General features: G+C 43.5%; 1 protein-coding gene across 2 annotated transcripts in view; it reads left to right on the forward strand.

Moving 5' to 3' along the window:
* Positions 1 to 23,914, forward strand: part of DCC (DCC netrin 1 receptor) — a 1,013,322-nt gene that overhangs the window by 58,406 nt on the left and 931,002 nt on the right. The window lies entirely within an intron of this gene.

The raw sequence follows: 23,914 nt of genomic DNA on the forward strand, positions 1-23,914 counted from the left end.
CCTACCAGTGTGGCCTAGTATGCCGTTAGCTGTCTTGGCAACAAGGGCGCACTGCTGGCTCATATTCAGCTTATCATCCACTGTGACCCCCCAGGTCCTTTTCTGCACAGCTGCTGCTTAACCAGTTCACCCCCAGCCTGTACCAGTGCATGGGGTTGTTCCATCCTCAGTGCAGGACTTTGTACTTGTCCTTGTTGACCCTCATGTAATGTCTTTTGGTCCAATCCTCCACGATGTCAAAGTCTCTCTGAATCCTGACCCTACCCTCCTGCATATCTATTACTCCCTGCAGCTTGGTGTCATCTGCAAACTTGCTGAGAGTGCACTCCATCCCGTCTTCCAGGCCATTGATGAAGATATTGAACAAAACTGGCCCCAGGACTGACCCTTGGAGCACTCAACTTTGATACCAGCTGTCAGATAGACATTGAGTCATTGATTACTACTGTCTGAGTCCAATGATCCAGCCAGTTTTCTATCCACCTTACAGTCCATGCATCCAACCTGTAGCTTGCTTGTTAGAATCTGCTCAGATACAATACTGAAACATCCTCAGGGCTGAACAGTTTAATTTCAAGTGTTCCCTGATTTCCAGAAGTGCTGATGATATTACTTGTTAGGCAGCAAGAATGGACTCTCATCCCTTCCCACAATTCACTTTCCCATCTTTGTACTTTGCTCTCTGGCTAAGAGCACAGGAAGGAAGGAACTGAATAAATTCCATCAATCTAATATTGTTCCAAGACAAGACCCATCAATTTTTGCCCACTACATCACTTCCCCCTTCTCATTCCTCAGGCATCATCCCAAATTAGTATCAGTCTCTTAAGAAAACCAACCATTTCTTTGAACTGCTTTCTCCACCTGTTACTTGACTCTTTTATCTACAGCCTTATTCCCATTGCCAACAATTCATTTTCTACTGGTTCCAGTGCTCTACAGTTTGTCTGCAGTTGTTCCCGTCTTAAAGTCCCTCTCTGGATTGTGACTTTTCCCCCAGTACTCCTACATCTCTTAAACTTAATATTAGAGCTGATTAAAAAATGTGAAATGTGAAAATGTTAAGATTGCATATATTTTCTTTGGGTAAATGTGATATCTTTTATTAAGCCAACTAAATAGTTGGAAAAATTGTTCTTTCCAAGCTTTTGGGCACAAACTATTTTCTAGTGTTTGAAATTGATGCATTTTCCATAGAGATGCTCTGATATATCGGTTGCATATCGGATCAGCACCAATAAAAGGCAAATTTACATTATCAGCTATTGGCTTTTTTGGGCCAGTGTAGCCGATAATGTTCAGTGATAAGTATAATTAATTATGCCTTCTGGCTGGGGACCCCAGACACATGGGTTTTGTCAGGAAATGACAGGTTTCCCTTTGAAGGCAGGCAGCATTCTAGCCTGCAAGGGCTCCTGCTATGGGCTGCTGGGAGCAAGGCACAGGGGGCATCGCGTGCACGTGTGCAGTTGCATGCATGCACATGGTGAGAAATGCAACTGGCCAGCATAGAGAGGAGCTCCCTGCAGGTAAGTCTGTGGAGAGGAAGGGGCATGGGGGACAGAAAGGGTGTGTGTGTGGGGTACAGATCAAGGTCCCATGGTAAGGGAGGGAGTGGGGCAGGGTCAGGTGCTGGGGTTAGGGGTTCCACTCAGCCAGGGCAGTACATGGGACTTGAGGCCAGGGCAATGAATGGTACAGAGCCACAGGTGGTTTGTCCAGCGGCTGTGGTGGGGAGCTCCCTGCTGCTGGGCGCACGCCCAGAAAGAGTTATAGGGGGCATGTGCCCCTCCAGATTTGTGCTCAGGGTGGATGCAAGCTGCTCACTGCAGACTTGGGGCTCTCCACTCTGCTGCCTTTCCATTGGGAGCCCTGTGCCAGCCACACACCCCCTCCCCTCCCAGCAGCAGTGGGAGCAGCCAGTTGTGCCTTCTGCTTGTGGGTGGGGAGGGGCTGTGTGGCCAGCAAGGGGCTCCAGGGGCAAAAGCAGGAGAGCTCCGAGACCAGATGGCAGCCTGCACCCACCCTTACCCTACTTGGCTCTGCTCCAGTTAAAAGTGTCCCTGCACTTAAAAATGGTGGTTTTGGCACTTGAACTATAGCTTATTTGACAAACTTAGGTCAAGGCCCCCCCCCCTTTTTTAGTGCCAAGATGCTGATCCCATGGGTGAGCCACCCACAGCTCCATCCCGCTCCCTGGCTCTGGGTCACATCCACTGCCCTGGCCTACACACACATTTCATTACCTTTGTTTGGCTTGTGCTTCTCTCTCCATCACTATGGGTATTCACATGTGCTCTGGGGGTGGGGGAGGCACTTTAATTACAATGGCTCTGAGAGCCTCTCTGATTAAAGCATTCAGTGTCTCATGTATCACTGTCTCTGCACTTCAAAGAGGTGGCAGGGGCACTTTATCTAACAATCTCAACAAACAAATTTTAGATAAAGTGCCCCCACCACCAGTTTGAAGCACAGGGACACTGATACACAAGATGCAGGAGGCTGCTGGAGCACTGTAATTGCCACGTTCCAACAGACTCGATGAATTGAGTCTGCTCTGACACACTGGTATTCCAGCACATTGGAGTAACCTCTCTGCTTATGTATAGGCACCCTATATGTCTTAGGTAGTGTTTGGTTGCTTATCATCTTGGTACCTTGACAGTTATCCAAATGGTGGCACAGCATACAGAAGTGATATGTTCTGTCTTTATATTGATCTCCTGTACAAAAATTCATGTTTTATGGTTAAAAACCTGTTTGAGAAAATATAGGTACTACATTAGAAATGAGGCTTAGGTAGGGATTTGGAGAAGGAAAGGTTTTTGGTTCTGTCAATTTTGAGAGGGATGATTTTAAAGCATGACGCTTTAAATCCAGGTTGGGTAGCTTTCTGAAGGATATGCTTCAGCACAAAAAGAAGTTACTGATTTCAAGCATAAAGTGATGGGTGAGGTTCCATGGCCTGTATTATATGGGAGGTCAGATGCAGCGATCAAAATGATTTCTTCTGGCCTTAAGATCGATGACTCAGAGAAGCTGATCTTCCTACAGATAATGTTTTCTGCTAATAACCACTCTCTTCTCCTTCCTTTCTGGTTCATTGCAGCTTTCGCTGTGAGCCTCTCTTCTAGTTCTACACTTATTTCACAACACGGTTGAAAATAGCTGAGTGATCAGGAGCCTGGTAGGACTCCCCTTCACCCAGTATCTGACAAACTTTCCATCGTGCTACCGTCTGTTCAAAGCAACCACCAGTTCCAACTGGATGCTTCCAGACCCTCTTAAAGTCAGTAGAATTCCTTTGTTCTATTGTTCGATATCCCCCTCTCTGCTAATTATTCATTCAACACCACCACAGGCTTGTAATTGTTGGTGAAAGTGTCTTCTCCTTGGTACTTCTTGCTATGAAGAATGGCCTTCTGAGTGCTCTGTGCTTCCAGCTGAATTCTAAACACTGCTAGAAATCTCTCTCTCCTCCCTTGCTTTTCTCTCCTACAGTCATTCTCACTCCGCTGCTGTTTGACTCTGTAATTGCATTATTTAATAGCAGTGCTATAAACCATTTTGTGATGCAGTCTGAGGTCAAGACAGCGTAAAAAATGAAATTGTGTTGTCTTGTGACATCTGTATTTGTTTTCTGTGTTGCAGTTTTAATAAGAGCTAACACTGCAATTAGAAGCAGGGGGAGTCTGGAAGACTCTGGGTAGGTGAGAAGCACAGAGAACACATTTTATTCAGACTAAATACCTTCCATCAGTTTGGATAGGGAGATTTATAGCATCTGATTATAGTAACACCATTACCCATGCAGCTGCTATCTCTACAAAATAGCAGAACCGGCCAATTAGTTCAAATACTCTGCATTTGTGTGTGTGCGTGCATGTGTTTTGGCATCAATAAAAGTAGCTTGTAGTCTTAGTTTCTGCACATGATTGTTGCAGTGGTAACTAGCTTGGGTTAGGAAGATAGCTAGATTTTTGTTTGGCTTATATCTGTTCTTATTCATCAGCAGTAATTGAATCTGTTTTCCATTTCCTCTGACTGAAACTGTTTTATACCTCTGCTGGATTCCAACCTAGAGGTGGCTGCATCTTGGTTTCTTATAAGTTTCTCATATAGACAAAGTCAAGTTTTCTGAAGAGGCTCCTAAAAAAAGGGATACACATGATGCTTGTATATGGAATTACCCATATTTTGTGTACTGTTATGCCTGTTCTCATGTACATGCCTGGTTTTTCATAAATAGGCAGATACTTTGACAAACCAGGTCTCCAGTGTATATATCATTTGTTTAAAAGCTTCTATATCCAGCAAATTTTAACATGTGATTGTTACTGAAGATGGTCTGAATCATAACTGTAAAATTAACTGGAACAAGAAGTAAATATTTCAAATGCACCTAACAGCTAGGTTTTTAAAAGTATTTATGTGTCTAACAGCCATTTGAAATCAATTGAGTCATGGATTTGGATGGCACTTAAGCACCTAAAATCCAGTCTTAAATGACTTAGGAGCCTAAGGGCAGAGCTACACATTACATTTAAATGCTAGTAAATCTGTGCGATATTAAGGAATATTAAAGTTGGAACATGCTGTGAACAGTCTAGTGATAAGGGTTAATAGTCTGGACACCTAGGCTCTATCACTGCTCAGGACGGGGAGGGTTACCCTAATGCAAGCTAGAAAGTATGGCCCAGAGTTAACCCTTACCTGAAGTGGCATAACTCTGAAATGCTCCTAAGGCATTTAGCATGAGATGATGAGCTTTAATGTGCGGACACTCATGTTTTAAGTGCCCTTAATACAGTCTAAGTGTAACCTGTACTTTTACCATGAGCATTATCTTCTGAATTAAATTAAGCACTTGACAGTCTAAAGGTCATTGACCTTTGCTCCTTGTCACAGTTTCCCTGGGGGATCTCTGCCTTTGAGAGGTTCTGGAAGGATCCAGTTGGAACGGGTGGTTGTTTTGAACAGAAGGTGGTGCAATGGAAAGTTTGTCCAATACTGAGTGAAGGAGACCCCTACCAGGCTGCTTATTGCTGAAGTGATTTCTAAACAATGCAAAGTATCAGGAATAACATGAACAAAGAAAATGCCCCGAGTGGAAGAACGGAGAAGTTAAATGCCCCACCAGGGTTGAAAACCTTTTTGCAATGTGCAACAAGTAGAGAAGGTTTGAAGGGTGTTTCGTTCTTCATCTGTAAGCAAAGTGCATTTGCAAAAAGGGAAACAGTCAAAAAGTAACTTTGTTTCTGACAGTAAGATCAAGAAAAGAAGGAGGCTTTAGTGCATGGATATGAGCAGTTTCATGGCTTTATTGATGGAGGCCAATGATAACTGAGACTTACCATAAATCCCTGATTTGTGTTTGCCAAGAGGGGTCTAGTAACCAGCCTCCCCTCCCCCTGCTCCCCTCATGAGGATGCAGAGGTTATTTATTCAACTACACATGTGTGAATTGTAAATCAAATACAGGCCTGGAAAAGACTTGATGCTTACAGAGACTCTCTAGAGCATTTGACAAAAGGTCAGTGGAGCAAAATCCCAAGTTAAATTATGTACAGATCGCTCTGATTTAAAAAAAAAAAAAATGTGTCTGGTCCGCGATGAAACATGGTAATTCCTGAGATGCTAACAGAAAAATATTTTTAAAAGGATTCATGAAGGTCACTTTGGAATTGAAAAATTTAAGAGATGGGCCAGAGGCATTTTATAATGGCCTTAAATGAACGGCAGTGTTAAAGAAGCTGTTAAGTTTTATAGCTTCTGCCAAAAGATACAAGCCAAATCCAGTGAATAAGCCAATTTTAGTAGCATAGGAAAATTCAGGCCTGTGATGTAAAGTAGCCAAAGATTTATTTATGCTAGCTGGAAGAAACTGGGTACTTGCCCTAGATTATTATTCTCCTTTCCCTGAGATAACCTTACAAGAAAATGCTACAGTTAAGTAGGTGTTTGTGCAAATCAAATCAATTGCAATAGGTCTGATATACTGCAGTAGCATGCGACAGACAATAGGTCACAGTTGAGGGAGCGTGAGTTCAGGCAGTGAAGGGTCTGGACATGTAACTGCTTTGTCCCATTATCCCTGATCTAATGGGTTGGTGAAAAATGGTGTCAAAATATTGATGCACCCAGTGAAAAAAGATCATGCTCTGATCTATATTTAGGACTACTGGATTACCAAATATATCAGTGAAGCTTGGGTTGTCAACTGTTAACATGGATTTCAACAGAAACCCAAAAGCAAGAATATCTGCAGTGTTAGAAAGTGATGTCAGTCATTGCAGACTTGCAGAGCTATAGGGAGAGAGAGATAAAATGAAACTAAAAGCCTGATACTATTTGGGGACTAGGAATTGCTGTTGCTTAATGAAAATGACTCCAGGCATTTCTGTTATGGCAAACACTTTGCACAAATGCCAGTGGATGGCATAAGAGGTAGGAGACCTCTGGCTGCTGGTGATTTCTGGACAGCCACAAAACCTTCTCTTATATCAAAATTAAACACAGGGAATGTGGAAATCCCTCAACACACTTGGGGAAACTTGTAGCGCACCAGCCAGTCTCTAATTAATTTAAACACAGTTTGTTAGTTAATGCCTTTTGTACCTGGAAAATATATGCTAAGTATAAAACTATGAACCAAAGTAAAAAGTCATGCTGCTAAACTGCTAAGGTAGTTTGATGCCTGAATATCTCCAGAGCTTAATGTGATGCTGAAGAGGTGACTCAACTGATACTCAAAGCATACACAGTGTGTCTGGGAGCAATTAGCATCAATAAACTGTGCAGGCTGGGATCCTGTGGTGGGAACAAAGATCAAGAATTGGTTGAATCTGGATTAGGAAAGGTACACAGCATATAGTCTGCTGGGTGAAATTAGGTAAACTATAAATGGGTGTCAGGAACCCTAGCAGGCTTCCCAGCCTGGGCTGATTGCCTGGGCAGCCACACTTGCCTTGGGTCCCTGGCTAACAAGCTCTGCCCCACTTAGTTGAATTGCTGGCCTCCTAATTAGCTACCAGGACCTGTCTCTCTGTTTATTCCCACCTGTGGCCACAAGCTCCAGGCCAACCAGCAGTTCTGACTCTAGCTATTTCAGCAAGCCTCCTGGCTCCTGCAGGCTCTGGCTTTTGACCCTGGCTTTGGCTTGTTCCTGGACATTGGCTTTGGCTTTCCTTGTGGATCTGTTTCCTGGCTTCTGATCCCAGTTTGGCTCTATTCTTAGACTTGGCCCTGTGGATTGTCCTTTAGACTTGGTAACTTGGCATGTGATCCCCCAGATCCTGGCTCTGGCCTGTGGTGTAGAGTCTGCTTTAGCTCCTGATTTCTGACTGAGGCCCTGGCCTCCTAACCACCCCCCAATGGCCTAAACAATAGGCCAAGCTGTCTATGACCCAGTCCCTAGCAATGGGCACATTTAAGCATGTAATTTTGGGTGATTCCCAAATGTGAGATCATTACTATGTCTCTAATCTCCAAAGAGATCATCATTTCTTTTTGTATGAGGGCTGTTCGCATCTCTTATTGATGGGCTCATTGACTTCTCGCTGTCTGGTGTTCTGAGTACTTTCAGTACTGAATTTTGAATACCTAGGCCAATGTGGCTCTAAATTGCTAGAAAGAAAGAAACTCGTTATTAACCGTCACCTACTAGGCGAGGGGCTAAAACTTTGAGAAAATTAAAGTGAAGTCCCATGCGTTGAGGTGGCTGTCGCAGCTCCTGATCACTTGCTTACCAGCGGAGCAATAGTGGTGAATCTGAATGCTTACCTGCTGATGATCTTGGAGCTAGGACCCTGGAGTTACCTGCGCTGTTACGGTGAGTGTGGCGGTTGCTGTATTCAAATCCTGCTTCCTCTGATGAAAGCTAACTTTTTCAGGAAAAGGGGGTGGGGGGCAGAGATGGAAATTCATGCCCCCAATTTGAAATTTCAAGCCTATTTCTATTTTTCAGGTTTGAAATTGAGCTGTGTTCAGTTTGGATGAAAATGGCTATGGCATTTGCTTGTAAAAGTGTCTTCAAAATTTTCAGATGACTGTTTTTCTTCTGAAAGCCACTTTTTCCAGAAACTAAAAGTCTCAACAATTACTTTGCTAAAGCTGAAAAGATTTTTAGATGTGCATTTTGATTTTTTTTTTTTTTGAAGTTATGCTGCAAATAAGGCCAGATTCTTTATGACAGTGAAACATTTTGTTCCATTCTAAATATATTGCTCCATGTTGTCAGTAATTACTGACACATACATTTGAATATATAACTCATTTTACATTTCAATGTGTCTGAGTAAGCAAATGATAGTTTCTCTCTGCTGCATCAACAAACAGGCATTCTTTTTCTGCAACAGTTTCTGTGTAATGCTTTACAAACTGGGTACAGAACAAGCTCCATCGATCCTAGCTATGCTCCAGAGAGTCCAAAGGGAAAAGTAAAGCAGCATTGATTTGGAAATAGTATTAATGGAATTGGGGGTGGTGGTTGCCAGAAATGGATAAAAATGAATGACCTTTCCAGTGTGCTCTATCTGCTTAAATCAAACCATAATAAATGAGGCTGTGTTTTCGGACAAGCTAATCAATAGGCCAGCATATTCAAGGAACCTTGTATCACAAAAAGTAACTGAGTTGGACTTCATAATGTGAGGTCCAGTGTTATTCAGCTCCATGTAGCTCTTGGAAGTGCCATAAAGCCACATTTCCCAAAGGAGGAGGAAAAAAATGGTCGTCTTAAAAGTGGCACATATCTGAGAGCCTTGGGGCTGTAATGAGTTGAACAGCTATTAGCCCCTGGTTTGTTGTTGTTTGGTTTGGTATATTCTTGTTAAAGAAGAGAAACATGATAAAGTGAACTCAGTACTTTTAAAAGACCTGGGCTGAAGTTGAATATCACATATATTAGGGAAACATTACTATTCTACCTACATGTCTGCAGGGATCCCACTAGGAGTCTTAGGGTACGTGTAGACAAAAACAGGGGCCCTAAACTGGAGCAGTGTCTTGTTTTTTTGTTTAAACACTGCTTCAATTTTAGAGCCAATTTAAACCCCCATGTCATCCACACACCCTGTGGACTTACCTGGCTCTCTGGCGGTGGGGAGCGAAGGGCAACCTGCTGGCGGGTCCAGCAGTCCCTGGGCTGTGCGGGGGCTGGAGCTTCTCTTTGCAGCAGTGGCAGGCACCCCTCAGATGGCACCCACCCGCAGGCACCCGGATTGGGTGGTCCCGGGGGGCACTGCAGCTGCGGAGGAAAGCACTGGGTCCCCATGCAGCTCAGGCAGACTGCCACGCTGCCTGCAGGACTTCCTGCAGAGTCGCAAAGCTGCACGGAGACCGATTGTTTCGCTCCACAGCTGTAGGTGCAGCAAACTAAAACTCCTCTGAGGAGTCTTAGTTTGCTGTGCCCCAAGTCATTTAAGGCACATTGGGCCACAATATTTCCTACAGCGGCTGGAACTAATGTGCAACGCACTGCCGATGCAAGCAAACACCTACACCGTTAAAGCGGTGCAGAAGCTTTTAGCCTGCTTTAGTGTCATGCATGGATGCCCCATGTTTCACCTACATGTGGCCTTAAGTGCTAAATTTCCGTCCTCTTTGCTGAGACCAGTAATCACTTCACTTAAGGCTGCTACATAGTCATGATCTTAGGTACTGTCGGTTTAGCTGTTTTTTTACCTGATGACACACAGAGGAAAATGGTTGGGATGGACCCAAACCTGCAAGATGCTCAGCCTATAAGGGGCTGGCCACATACTGCCCTGTCGTTGGGACATGTGAGCAGACAGGATATTACATGATTAGCTTGTTGTTATTAAAGGCAAGACCCAAAACAGGGCTTGGGCACCTGACCCAAGTGCAATACAGAACCCAGACTAAGTGCCGCGGCTTCCTACGTGGTGCCTGTGAGGAGAGAGGTGCCTCAGATGGGCAAGTCCAAAACCACACTTGCTGAAGGAGGTGCTGGGGCTGGAGTGGGAAACTAGGTGTAGGGCTGTGTCTGAACTCCCACTCTTCTCTTGGAGCTTGGGTGCCTGAACAAGGGCTGGCAAGAACAAGAGCCTGGGACCTGCTCTTGGGAGGAGATGCCTACAACCATTCTTTGAAATGTGTGATTAGGGCTTACTCTTTTTTTTGTTAAATGAGGCCAGAGGAGCTGCTGATGGTACCTGCTTTCTATACAGTGCGTTCGTGGTTCAAGCACATACCCAGGAAGTGGGAGACCCAAGTCAAGTTCCTTCCTCAAACTAAAGGGAAATAAATCATGAAATGTATCATATTTCTCACCACCACTAAGCTAGGTGGGGACACCCTCTGCCCAGGTGGTCCATTGTACAGCAATCCATCACCCATCTATTGCATGCCTGTGGGCAGCACCTCCACACACCCCCAACTTCCACTGCAAGTAGCCCCCTCCCCAATGTGTGTGGGCAGACCCCCCAGCATTTCTAGGCAGCTACTCTACTGCACACATGCATGGGCAGCCCCTCCAGCTCACCTGCCATGCGCTTCTCCACTGCACCATAGCACGTCACTCCCTGGACTGGCACAGGAAAAGTAAGCTGGAAGGAAAGCCCCATGTTGCGGCCAGAGCAGTGATGGTACCAGCATCTGGATGGGACCATGGATCAACCCCTGTGAGCTGCCTGTTTTGCAGCATCGGTCCACATTTCCTTGTATCATTTTCCCCAGCACTTTGCCTTAACCCCAGATAATGCTCAGTCCTTTGAAGAGGCCTGGATCTATTCTCATGCATGATCTCTCAGCGTTGTTCTGCTCTGGAGCCCCTTCCTCTGGCATCTCCCGTTAGTACCGTTTCATAGTTCTGCTGGCGCTTTCCACCTCAGTCTGCTCCCCTGCCCCGTCTCCTCCCCCACCAAAATGGCCAGTGAACACCATTTCTCTTAGATCTAAGAGTCCCTTTTGTTTGACTCCCAGCCCAGCCCCATCAAAGTTTCTTACCACGTGATCCCTCACCGCCCTTGTGGCTGTGACTGGACAAAGAGATTTCTCCTAGGCAGCATCATTCCTGGGCTTCCAAAGGCGGTGGTGCTCTTCCCTGCCTTGGGGGTCTTCAAGAGGAGACTGGGCAAGCACCTAGCTGGGGTGGTCTGACCCCTGTGCTCTTTCCTGCCCAGGGCGGAGTTGGACTTGATGACTTACTGAGGTCCTTGCAACCCTAACATCTATGAATCTATGAAATCCATCGCTGTGTCCAACTGTGCTCCATTTACATGGATGATTCTCAAATTTTAATTCACAGTTAGCCCTAAAAAATATCTTCTTACCATTCCTGTAGGTTTTAGCTCACTATGGTGGTGAAAAAGCAGAGAAGATGGACAAACCTTACCTTCCAAAGAGCCTTTGCTGGCTCAGGGAGACTTGTAGGCAGCATCTCCAGCCCCATGCTGAACTTATGGCCTGTAGGTATACTTGCTAAATCAGCACAAAGTTTTTGACCAACTATCTACTGCCAACTGAGAAAAATATGAACTGATAAATCACTCTTAACAAGGCCTATGAAAGATAAATATTTGAAGGCTGACCTTAAAAGAGCAAAAGTAACCGGTAAAAGGAATCAATGGGTCAGAATTAAGGTGTGATTAAACATTTATTCATTCATCTGTGGCAAGAAAAATGTGTTTGTTTATGTTTATGTGGCAGCATAAGATTTATAGCACCATTAACTATTCATTTACCTGGCTTCAAATGCTTGGGGATTTGTTTTGTTTTTTTTCTGCTCTGTTTTGTGATAGGCATGTGCATTGCTGTTACTTAGCAACCTTAACAGTGTTTTTCCTTTAAAAAAAAAAAAAAGGAGTTTCTGGGTTGGCTTTGATTTTATGGAAGGAGTCTTCCTTGGGGGTCGCACCACGTGCAAAGAATCCTATTCCTGTTCTCTGAGTACAACCATCCGGCTCCTTTAAAGCTGGAATCTCATGACCCCGTTCTTACTACATCCGCAAAATCATTTGATCTGCTCTGCATCTACATAATTCCCTTTATCTTTCCTCATAGTCCACTGCCTTCAAGCCACCCATGATCCTAACCTTTCCTCCCTCAGGTTTTTTGGTATCTTCTCTGCACCACAGTGTTCCCCAAAATGTATACAGCAGGCAACTAATGAATTTTTTTTTTTAACTGTGAAGATGGGCTGAAAGGACGATGGATGGAGTTGGTGTGGCTGTATCTGTTTCAAATGTTCAGAGCATAACTCCGTCATAACGAATGCATTCACTGCTAATTCAATAATGTATTTCACACCCCAGAAGTGCCTTTTTGTCAGTACAGAGTCTCAGCACCTGCTCTCCTAAAAGAAGGCCTTTTTAATGTATATTTTATGACTCTGTAGTGTGGCGAGGGAGAAGGCATTATTATTTGGAATTCTCTGTGTCAGTACACATTAAATTGGGATTTAGTCATGGGTAATTAGCAAGCATTGACCCACACAGTGATTTATACCGTATTTCAGGAGCTAAAAATAGTCATTTTCCTTAAGAACAAAAGTACCATATATTCCAAGAGAAGCAGAGCTGGCAGGATGCTTGAATGGAGCATGAGGGATTGAAAAGGAATGAAAACACAATTGTTCCCCCAAGCCTCTTAGGAGGAAAGGGCAATGCTTCCTCTGACACAGAGCCGAGAGGCAGCACAGACATTGCATAACAAAAATCGACTTTGTTCCCCTGAACCTGCAGTTTATTAAAATAATTATCATATTTAAAAGGGGAGAATAATAATTTGCACAGTGCTGAAATGTAATGAATTGTAATTAAACAGGTATCATTAAGCCGACAACCTTTTGGGTTAGGTCAGATCGAGTGTTGCTTTCTTGTAGAAAAACAATTGTGCATGGGGGGAAATAAACTGGCATAATAACGGTGCCCCACATTATGCCATTTGGGGTGCCAGGTCCCCTCAACATCCCACTAGAATTGGTGGGCACGTGAACTTAAAAAAATGGGGAGGTGCTCTGACCCAGGTACTTGGAAAGGAACAGGGAAAGAAAATTATTAAAATAGCTTACCTGTGAGAAGACACTTGTGCTGGTGAGACCCTGGTGATGGTAATATCATTCAGTACAACTGTCAATAGGTAAAAGCACTCTTGGTAGCAATATCACCTAGCAAAATACTAATGCAATATTTACCTTTCTGCGCAAAAAGATGTAGTTACAGTATTTACACTCAATAGCTCTTGTTACCTAACTGCTTATACAATGCAAACCCGATGAGAGAAAGGGATATAACTCTGGCTCTTTTGGCAGAAAAATAGACACCAAATCAGTCTGGCACTGCAGCACTAAATGGTTGGCCAGCTGCTGACACCTCTGGGTTCCTGCGTAGCTATCTGTGCAGAAACTGTCTGTACAAGACAAGTGTGTAGAAGGTTTGGATAGGACAGCGCATGCCAAACGTGAACATAGGCATTGCCACTCTGGATGAAATGCAGGATTCATCTAGTCCAGCATCCTGCTTCAGACAGTGGCCAACATTACCTGCAGCAAAAGAAAGTGCAAGAAAGCCCGCAGGAGGCGGATAGAGTTAATGTGCTGCCTTTGAAAGGATTCTCCTACTATGTAACAGAGATTAGCTTCGAATCATGAATGAGGTTCTCTATCTCATATAAAACCTTTGTTTACCTCTATCTGGATATTCTTGGCCTCCAAAATATAAAGATATCCTGGATCTCAGTAGCAAATGGGAGGGGAAGGTATAGATGTCTTATAGTTTCTTCAGACTTTGGCATCTTGGACACGTACGTATTGCCTTGTTTGAATTTAGCTGCCTGTGATCATGACTGCAAATCCAATGAAGAACATTGATCTCAGCTGCTTGTCCTTGGGCAAAAATATCATTAATTGTGTATGTATATTAAACAAACAGATGTTTCCAGCACAAAGTGCAATGGGAAGCTGAGTAAGAATGACTGTTTGGAGTTGTGTCTAGGATCTTATCATATTCCTTCTTCTTCTTCTTTTTTTTTTTTTTAACATTTCCTGTTTATTAACCCCTTTTTCCTATACTTTTTTGATTCATGCACACCTGCTTCAGATTGGGTTGTCTGAACGTCCAGGACATCACATCATGTGTAATTTTTCTCCTGGCTAATTACATAGCTGGATTGTTCATTTTAAACATGGGTCGATTTACTCTGGTTTTACTCGGTCTTTTCCCTATCTCAGTGTGTCCTTTGACACTGGGTAGTACTTCTCAATGGCATACTTCATTGCACAGCCTATAATGCTGCAGCTGGGGGGTGATTGCTAACAAGCAATTACTTTTGCCATGTTGTTTCTTTCATTTAGATTAGTTGGTATTTGATCTAACCAGCCCTAACTCTTTTCAGCTGTAAATGGTGCTTTATTGCCAGGTTTGAAAAGAAGCTCTATGTCCTGAGTTATGGATGCAAAGAGCTTTCATTAATGAGGTTTTCAACTTTAGTAACCCAGGAAATTGAAAATGGGGGAAGAGCAGCACAGACTATATTCTTTTTATGAATCAATTGAATCTAACATCTAAGCATTTCGGAGAGAGTAAATGTGAAAGGGATTGGATATTTCATGTTCTATGTTTTTTAATTTTCTTCTTTCTAATAAGTGAAACTGCTTTATAAATTACAGATCTGTTCCTATAAATGACTGACATGGATGTTTAAAAACAAGCAGCCAGTATGTGTTGGAGAAGGTGGGACTGAGGAACAGAGGTGACAGATACATGCACTTTTATCTTTTGTATTATTTAGGACAGCACCTTGCACAGCAAAGGCAGATGGATACTGTTGTAATATAGTATTGTGCGAATGTCAGATGAGTTGTGATCCAATAATTTAAGCAGTGTTGGATGGAATTAGTCAAGGTTATATTCCAGGACTTCTCAACAGAGACTCCTTTTCTGACTTTGGGCTAATCACTTGGGTCAGAGATTTCAAATTTGGGGTACACTTTCAGTTGATACTTAGGATGTGAAATAAGTTTGATTATTCAGAAATGTTGTGTGGATGGCAGATACCAAGCCCTCATAAAAATCTCATTTTAAATGTAGTTTGCTTCTGACCATCAAAAATATAGGCCTTGATCTCAGTGTAGCATTCAAATAAATCCTATTTACAGAACAGTCGGTGCTGGCAAAGCCCAGGCATGATGAGAAGTATAAAAAGTTGAGCATAGATCATTCTCTGTGGCTGTAAGAGACACAACTAGGAGCATTGGCTCCAAACTGAGGCAGAAGAAATTTAGTTTGGAGACTAGTAAGAACTTTCTCATTAGGAGGGTGGTAAAACATTGGAACAGGCCACTTAGAGAAGTTGTGGCATCTCCGTCCTTGGATGTTTTTAAGAGCAGGTTATTCTAGGATGTTTTAATTAGGAGATGATACTGCCTCAAGCCGGAGTCTGCACTAAATGACCTCCTCGTGTCCCTTCCAGCCCTACTTTCCTATGATCTTTCAGAATAAATTTAAATAATTAAGGCATTTATGAACTTTATCTTATCTGATGAGGGAAATAAACATCCCAGAAGTCCCCCATTTACAATAGTTGTTTCTGTCGTTGCCATGGAAATATGTATATATTCACTGAATTTGCTGTAAATTTCACAGTCATATGTATGCTGCGTCATAAGGGACAGCATGGGGTCTATTGAATTTGGGGCATGCTTCTGGATCCCTTGCCTCCCTCAAGTTCCCGCTGAAGCTAAGGGCAAATAGAAGGAGTGTTGAGTGGATGTACGATACACGATCCAGGGCACCTAATGTGCAGTATCAGTCAACAAAATAATGGTCAGTCACCATCGCCTTTTATAGACATCCAGTTTCTCCTGGGATAGTTGCTGCTTTTCCAGGAGAAATCACGAGTGTACACACATGTTTAGACTTTATCTTCAAGAGTAAAAATGGCTGCTCAATAACCTGGGAACAATGAGGATTAAATCACTCCCAGGAGAGTTTTTTCTGGAAGAGTGAAACTCTGTATATGGTGAGTGAAAGCAACAGGACTGGATAATCCATGTCAATCTGTTAAATAACTGCTGCACAATATAATTTTATTCTCCTTTTACATGTACCGCAGTGGTACTCCTTTTTTGTCTGAGCAGTTAGGCAGTATTTGGCCAATTGGGGCCTGGGGTTTCTTTTAGGAGGCGAAAATGATGAGAAGGGTAGCTGCTACTTTGTTGCAATTCTGCTTATTTTTCAAGAAATGGACAGAAAGTCACCGATTTACATCAAGAAGCAAACAAAAGGCAAGTTTCTTGTTTGTAACTTAAAGCCTCTTTCTAATCAGCACGTTGTCCAAAAAAAGCTCCCTTTCCTGGTTTGCTTTTAGGCTGTCTTTCATTTGCTACTTTCAGACACAAAGCTGCTTACCTCCCGCTCTTCTCCTGCTTTTTCATGTGCTTTGTCTGTTTTTTGCTTTTCTTCCAACTAACCAATTGCACACTCCCCCACACATACACTTTTGGCAAGATCAGTCTCCAGATCTTCCCTTTGCATTCACACTAGTCTTTGAGTAGTGGGCTTCCATTGTTTCAGCTGTCATGGCTCTGAACTTCGCAGGTACTAACGCCTTCTTTTCCTTTTGAATGGTCTCATTCCTTTACATAATTAGGTTCCTCTATTTCAACTCCTCTTTCCTTGGTTTGTAACTGCTTCCAATACATTTGCTTTGCTCCACAAGTGTCCTGCCTTCTTCCTTTAAGTGACCATTCTCATTTACATGATGGGGTTAAACACAGGATGCTTTGCTGTGCAGTAGACTAATCTATTGCTCAGTAAACAGTCACCATTTAACCATGCGCAGCAGCTACTGTGCAGTAAATTAGGCTAATGAGGTTTTTTACTACTTGTAAATACAGGTAGTAGTTTAACTTTGCATTAGCTACTGCATAGTATTGCTCATGGAGAGAGCTGACCGCAGCACTTTATTACGCAGTAAGCTTTCTGTGTATTAATTGCGCATGTAGACGCAGCCAGTATTTCCCTAACTTTTGATACCTGGGACATACGCATTCTTTGTATTAAAATTGGCAGCACCCTTCACTTACAGCTGAAAAAGGTATGTGTATATAGCCTTTTTTTTTTTTTAACATAACACACTCCATTCCCCTGCCAGAGGAATTCAGACCAGCATTGCGGTGCACTGTTTAAAAAACTCCATAGCTTCTCTGAATTTCGTGGCATCCCAGTTGAAAATCACTGAGCTCGGTCTAAATTAAAAATGTTAAGGAGCGAGGCCCTGAGGCTAGAAAAGTTGAGAATCACCGATATTATTTTATTTTTTTATTTTTTTTAGCTGGTGGCAGCAGGACCTCACCCTGCTGTGCCCTGCTCTTTCCATTGTCTGCCCCTTCCTAACTCCTGGTCTGTAGCATGGGGGGGAAAAGAGCACCCCCGCACTGCTGAGGTTTCTCCTGCAGGGTCTCACATGCTGACAGCCACCCCCACGCTCCCTCCTCCAGATACTGTGAACGTCGGAGGAGCGGAAGGAGTGAGCCAGGCTGTAAAGTGTGGTTCTGTCTGTTCATCTGTCTGCCCGTCTGCTCGCTGCAGAGTGTGTGGTGGAGTGGGATGCCGGGGGGCACAGGATGGCAGCAGCAGTACTCGGCGGATCAGTCACAGGCACCCCTGGAGTACTCGAGGCAGGCACAGGGTGCTGGGCAAGGGAGGAGAATATTTGCATCCTTACCCAGGGCAGCTCGCAGCACCTTACATTGCTCATGGCATGTTAGTGTGTTGTGGCACACTCTTTGAGAGTCACTGGCTTAGGCTGTATCTGCCTCTTTCCTATACCCCCAAGAAGGGCATTTTGTGCCAAAAGCTTATCTGACATCTTTTCCAACTTGTCTGTCCAGTACAAGATACAGTCAAGTAAATCTTGCTGCTTCCATATTCCCTGGATGACCCTGGCTACTACAGTACAGTAAATGAAGGAATATTTAAATGGTCCCTTATTTTAACCACAGTAGAAGGCAGCTGCTTTAACAAACTTTGGTAGTGTTGGAGTGATTTTGTAGCCGTGATGGAACAGGAATTATGCAAAAGGCAAGGTGACATCAAGGTGGACCAAATGCATGGCTGGGATAAGGCAAGGCATTCGTCATTAGGTCTGAGGAAAGAAGCAGGCACAGCGATTTGAATTAAAAATGGAGGGTTGGGCTGTGGATTTGGAGAGGGGAGAGATTTCTAGGAGTAGCAGACAAACAATTAGTGGAAGAAAAGCTCAAGACCTATAAAAAGGGGAAAAAGTCATTTTCCCCTGTAGTGTGAGTGAAGATTTTCAGGAACCAACATGCTGCATTTGTAGATTTCCACTGAGCATGAGGATAATGAGGTTAGAAAGGGAGTGGCTATTTGTAAAAACTGTGTTCCTGCGGATGTGTGTATCTCTGTCCTTCTATATTTTTTTTTCTGTGAGAACTTATTTTGGGGTGTAGTTGCTCTTAAGTTTCACACACAATTAAAGCCAAAAAAAAAAAAATGATGTGAGTGGTGCATTGGATCAGATGCTTCGCATTTTAGGGAAGACATCTGAGGGATCCATGGATGCTGATGAGTGTGTTGATTATGTTAGCAGTGGAGATGTGCTGATAGATTTAGCACCTACTGTTAAGGCAAGGCGGTATCCCATTTGAGGTCTGTTGAACTGTGTGGAGTTTGTTTGTGATGATGAGTTGGGCAAAGTTGGGGCCTGTTTGAAAACCAGGCTGAGAGGCGTAGAATATTTTTCTCAAGATCTGATCCTTTGTCGAGTATAGGTTGTAATTGTTTGATTCTTCTAATCAGTTCTAGTGTAAGGTGCTGGTGACCACCGGGGTTGTGCGGTCACAGGAGGGTTTCTTTTCATATTATAGCAGGTTACTGCGGGATGTTTGGGGGGCCCTTTAAAAGGTATGCGTGTTATGGCATCTAGATTGTTAGGAGTCACCCAACCCCCAATATAACGGCATTTTCTGTGGGAAGGAAGTAGAAAACTCTTATAACAGAAATCAAATTATAATTGTATAAGAAGGTGAAGCTCAATAAATGTTTCATTACAATTGGAAAGTTCTGTATGAAGGAAATACAACTTTTATATTTAAGGAAACTGTAATAAGATCGCATGCTTCACAGCATAACCTGATTACCTAGAGAGAAAGCAATGTAAGAGAATTCAATCAAAATACTTGATGGCTTTTGCAAAAATAAAACCCAAGAAAATACACATTGTTATTTATTTATTTATTTTTAATTATGACTTTTAAAAAAGACAGAGGTCTGTCTTCCTATTGATGCAAGGCAGATTGTTATGAGTATTCCTGCTTAGTAGGATTTACACTGTCCTGTGTATATGTGTGTGTACATCTTGGTACAAAGAGCTAGTTCTGATCTGACTGAATTTATTGTATACTTGTCATAAAAGGAGAATTGTCTTGGCTCTTGAAGAGAGTAAAATAAAGGAGTTAGAGAGTAAATTACTAAATGTCATTGAAATGTGTTTAGAAGAGGATCATCTCTCAAGCAAAATAGTCACATTTTTGGCCTGAAGTTTTTAAAATTGAAATGCTGACCTTCGTGGGGTATCAGTTTGTATCTTTCAAAAGAAACACTTGAGAGAAGCTTTTCATGTCCTTTTTTTTTTTGGTAAATATTCCAGTTTGCATCAACATTTCAATTGCTTTTCACCCACCACGTAAGTGTTCAAGAGACCTCTGTCTTTAACATTGCTGCTACCACTCTTTCACTTAGAAGTTTGTTTTGGAGGAGGTTACTTAATCCATCCTTGATTAAATTCATGATTAGTAGGCACTGCTTTTTTTAAACCTATCATAGCAGAGTGCTTATTAGTTCTTGGAAAAGAAGACCTGCATGACGAGAAGGTTTCAGTAACAGTTGAAGTGTGAATTAAGAAGTGCTGGTATGCACTCAAATGTACGAATATTCTTACATAACAAGCAGTCTCATAAGTGGGCCATTTATACTGTCTGTCCTCAGAAAGCATGAAAAATGGCAGTCTTCTGTCCATGTAAGGAGCTGCTGAATTTCAGCTTTAAGTCAGGCGGTGCTCGATGGAAGTTACTGTAAACCAGGGTGCTGTGATGGAGAGGGCCTTTAAGGATGTGGATTGCCAGACAATATTAGCGTTGTCAGATGTGCAGACATCGATACATGATAAACACAGGGATTTCCGGTAAGAATCCAGGGTGTCGAAAATATTCTGACCATTTGTGGTCTTTGAGTGCTGTGCAACAGAATAATTTTTCTTATGCTCAGGGATCCAGGTTTTCCATTTGCTGTGGAAAAACTCAGTAAAATCTGGATTTTCTCCTTTTAAGGAGAACAACACAGGGAAATGGTGGGTTTTCCCTTTCAACTGGCTGAGTTTAGGCCTGCAAGGGGCTGGGGGGAGTAGAAGGAGGGTGGTCAGGCAGGGGGCAACATGTTCACAGGTTCACATATGCATGCACGTTGCATCTGGGCAGTGTGGAGAGCAGCCTCCGCAAGTAAGCTGGTGGGAGGGAGGAATGGGGAGGAGTGAGGCCCCCGTAGTGAGGGAGGGAGTTGGGTAGGGTGGAGCCTGCTTCCCAGCTGGGGTGGTGTGTGTGGCTCAGGGCCATGTGAAGCAACAGGGCCTGGGCAGGGAGTGGTGTGGGCAATGGGTGGTTCATCCGGCGGGCAGGCAGGAGTGATGGCTCCTTGCTGCTGTGTGCACTCCCAAGGGAGCATGGGGGGGCACATGCCCCCCCAGATTTGCATGGGGCGAGGGCCTCCACAGCCCAGTGGGTAGGTCCTGGTGTGGAAGGCAGAGTGGGGTGGTGAAGATCAATATTGCTGTCTCAAGCCCTGTGCCACCCTGGCAAAGCACCCCCTGCTCACCTGGCAGCAACAGGGGTGGTAGGATGAAGTTGTACCCTTCGCTGATGCCAGGTGGGCAGTGAGTGCCTTGCCATCGTGGTGTGGGGCCCCTAGCAGTGGCATGCGCCTTCCTGCCCTGTCCCACTCTGCCCTGCTGTGCTGGTCCCACCTGGCAGCCCGAGGGGAAGGGAGCAGGGCAGGGAGCCCCAAGCCCACTCTGGCTGTGCCACCCGGGGCAGGGAGAGGGAGCTGGGCTCTGCACTCTGCTCCATTGCAGCAGCTACTGCCACTTCCCGTGAGTGGTAGCTGTGGTTTGGGTGCTGCTGTGAGTGACAGGGGGCTGCAAACCCAGGTCCCTGGCCCTGTAGTCCTGGCAGTTGGGGGACCCCTCCAGCAGGGGTGGGGGGCTGTGGGTGGGAAGTGAGGGGTACCAGCAGAGGGAGGAACAGCTGCAGTTGGCCTCACATCCTGGTGAGTGAAGGGGGCAGAGAGAGCTCTGTTTTTTTCCCAATATAAAAAAACCCAAAATCAATTGCCAAGAATTCATGGTTACTTAGAATTTATTTTATTATAGTGACTGAAGCACTGGTAGGCTTCCAAATTGCTTTAAAATTGTAAATATATCAATTAAATGTTGTGTTCAACTGATGCACACATACCCACACCCCCCCACGCCCCTCCCCACACTAATATATGAATGTGTGTTTAAAATATAGTGGCGTTTCATTTTAATTGTGGAAAAATGTGGATTTGGGGTTTTTTTATCAGAGAATTTTCAGTTTTTAAACAGAGAAAATCAGGATCCTATCACTTTTCAGAAGCAAAAACTGAGTGAGTTTTAAGAGCTGCCATTTTTTCCAAAGGATGGTTTGAGCATGTGTAGTGCTAGGGGAATTATGCTACCGTAAAACCACTGTAAGTGAGAATAGAATTGGGCCTACATATTTTTTCCCTCTTGTTATTTGATATCCACAGAAATGTGAAAGCATGTAACATCAATGTAAACACACATGAATAAATGAATAGACCTAATTCAAGAACCAGTTTTTGCAAGGAACACACATAAATCCTATTGACAGAGCTGACTTTTAAAACAATCTTTAAATGAGACCCCTACATAAGAATTGCATTAAAGAGACACTGCAGGCTGGGTTTATCAACCCCTTGTGAGATCTGACTTGTTAGAGGTTCTTTTTTTTTTTTATTAGCAAGCTTTTGAAACACCCCAAAAGAACAATAAGATACTTGCTTGGGAAGCACTGTAAGGGCCTTACACTGCACATTACACTGTGAGCTGTGCAAAGGTTGATCTGCTTCGTGCTAGTTCGGAGTCGCACCTTCACCTTGGGCGGCACACCTTAATGGAAGAGGAGCTGGGGAGTGTGGATCAGAGCTAATCCTGTCCTGAAGTGGCCTAACTTTGAGCTGCATGACAAGAGCTTTAAGCCACTCAATAGTGTTAATCTGCAGACAGTCCAGAGGCTAAGAGCTCCGGGGTACCCCCCCCCCACCCCAAAAAAAAAATGTGTAACAAGGCCCTAATGCACACTGACTTACTCATGTCTCCTGCTGCTAAAATATGCTAGAGCAGAGGCAGGCTGCCATGTGGTATTTTGTATATATTGCTTGCAATACTTTTCCTGTACCGGTGACACATGACGGCATGCTGCACATGGAGCTGTTTCCATGTGGGCTTCATCACAAGAATGAATAATCAGGTTGCCCCAAGAAATAGATTTGTTTCGTCTCCTTCCCAGTCTTTTTTAATACAGTTCTTATCCAGAGAATGGTCTGCTGATAAGCATTTTTCCACCTGCTGACCCAATGAGAATATGCTGTAAACCATGTGTGAAAACTCATCTGTAGATCTCCAAAATGGCTTTGCTTTTCAAATTGGCCAGCTGGTGACCATGGACCATGAGAGAGGTTGCATACATTTCTTACTGGGAAGGTGCGGGGCTGGATTCATTTGTGATGTGATTCCAATAGGGTCAGTGGAATTGCACTAGTGATTAACTTTGTTCAGTGGCATTACTTTGCATGATTCCTTGGCCTGAGAATTTCCTCAGCAGAGCTATGGATGGCACAGCAAATGTACGCAGCAAGAGGAGTTTTTTGCTAGTTCCCTTATTGTTCCTGTCTTTCGTTGGCAGCAGAAGGAATTTGACATTTCCACAATTACTTTTGGCTGAAAATATGAGTAATGAAACTTAAATTGATGCTGAAGAAGGGGAAATGTACCACAACATAAGCACCGGCATGCTCTCTAACAGTCTGGATGCTAAAATGTAAAAATATGATTTCACGTGTAGAATAACTGCCACTGGCATATGAATTGCTGATAATGCCGTCAGCGTTGTGTGCGTGTATGTGTGTGCATGTATATTCATAATGGAGAGAGATCTGAAGTGATGAAAGAAGTTTGTATCAGAATCTAAACTTTCCCAAACTTAGGCAGGAGTGTTTGGTATAAATGTTCTCTAAGGTCAGGAGTACTTGAGAGAAAAATAGGGTTAAATCAAATTGCTAGGCCAAGTCCAGCATGCATACATCTGCATGTTTTTGGGAAATGCTAACAATAAGAAGAAGGTAGAAATTAAAAGCCTTTCTGAATTAAGCAGTATCTTCATCTGTCCTGACAGGCAGCGTTATTCCATGCAATATCACTTCTCATACTTTGTCCGGTCAGAAACACCTTTGCAAAAATAAATAAAATCAACTGCAATGGAACTATTCCCTCCCCACCCCTGTATTTTTTAATCATCAAAATGGAAAGATTTGTTTCCTGTCAAGTGAAATGTCCCATTCACCCAGAAACAAAATTTGTTGGTTGTGACTACTCACAAGAAAGGTGAAGGAAATGAAGGCTCAGATTCCTTTAATTAGAGGACAAGGGAAGCTGGTAATCATGTCCTTATTTTATTCAGTAGTCCAGTCACTAGGGCACTTGTCCAGGATACAGCAGACCCCGGTTTAATTCCACCCTCTTCATGTGACAATTTGAATCCACATCTCCCATGTGCATTATGGATGGATCAACTTTACCTGTTGGCAGTACTCCACCTTGCACAGACCGCTTG

This window comes from Crocodylus siamensis, chromosome 3, assembly GCF_052110815.1.
Source record: "Crocodylus siamensis isolate JL-2025a chromosome 3, ASM5211081v1, whole genome shotgun sequence".
NCBI lineage: Eukaryota > Metazoa > Chordata > Crocodylia > Crocodylidae > Crocodylus > Crocodylus siamensis.